The following is a 1301-nucleotide window of genomic DNA, read 5'->3' as shown; positions in this document are numbered from 1 at the left end:
GCATCTCCAGGTGTCCTTTTCTTTTATCCAGCTAACCTTTTAATATGACAACATATGGCCCACAATTGAGATATCAATAAATCTCTTTAGGATATTTTATATACATTCAATACATTATAAGGGAGAGAGAGAGACTGACAGAGGATGAATTGAATTGAGTTATCTTGGAGAGTTGGGGCAAAAGTAAGGAGCTTTGTTTGTTCTTGGGATGGTAAATAAAACAACTTGATCCTGAAAGGGAAATAAATATGGTAGACCTACTGAATGTAGAAGTCTACAAAAGTTAGACAAAAAGAAAATTGAGGATTTATCTTATAAATGGAGAAGCAGTTTGGTCTTCTGTATTAAGGCTCTCCCTTTGTAGGAGGACAGGGAAATTGTCAATTTCATATATGGGGATGGAATTTGATAGTGTAATTTTATCCATCTTTGGGATTCTTGGAATTAATCAGGACGTTGTTATTTCCCTTACAATGCCTTATAATAGAAGAACCTAGATTGGAACACAGGATATCTGGGTTCTAGTCTCAGGACTGTCAGTCATTGGTTGAAACATTTTTGCAAGTCATTTTCATTCTCATTCTCTTGAGAAAACTGATCAATTTTTATAAGGTCAGTGTTTGGAATTAGATTAGAAGAACATGAATCACTTAGGCAAGAATGTTAGAATCATCTGCAGAAAAAAATAAAATAGAAAAGAAGAAAAAAGGAAAAGAACAAAGGTAAGGGCCTGAATGCAGATATTCTCAGAAGAGAAAGTGACAGATGAATGTGAGGGAAGTGAGAGGGGGAATAATATGATTTGGGATATATTTTCAAGGGGCATTTCAGTTGTATTTTTTCAGTGATGGAGTCTGAAAGTCTTGAGATCTTTATAATTTCAAAGGCTGGCAATGTTATTCTCACTCTTTTTTGTGGTCTTAGAACCAAGCAGCAAGGGACTTGGATTCAGCAAGGGAGTTGGATTTTAGTCTTTGGTTTTATGATTTATTTCCAGAATCACTGGGCACAAGTTGCCTTTCTTCTAATTTTTTCTCACTGTCAACAATGAAGATATTAACTGGGTGAAGTCTGAGATTCCTTCCTACTGTTGTGTTTTTAATTTCTTTATTTTTTAATTGAAGGACAGTTGCTTTACAGAATTGTGTTGGTTTCTGCCAAATATCAACATGAATCAGTCATCAGATCAGATCAGATCAGATCAGTGGCTCAGTCGTGTCCAACTCTTTGCGACCCCATGAATCGCAGCACGCCAGGCCTCCCTGTCCATCATCAACTCCCAGAGTTCACTCAGACTCACG

The sequence above is a fragment of the Bison bison genome, unplaced genomic scaffold (assembly GCF_000754665.1).
Source record: "Bison bison bison isolate TAMUID 2011002044 unplaced genomic scaffold, Bison_UMD1.0 scf7180017864376, whole genome shotgun sequence".
In the NCBI taxonomy this organism is placed as follows: domain Eukaryota; kingdom Metazoa; phylum Chordata; class Mammalia; order Artiodactyla; family Bovidae; genus Bison; species Bison bison.
The sequence above is the reverse complement of the archived record's forward strand: the minus strand, read 5'-3'. Positions refer to the sequence as shown.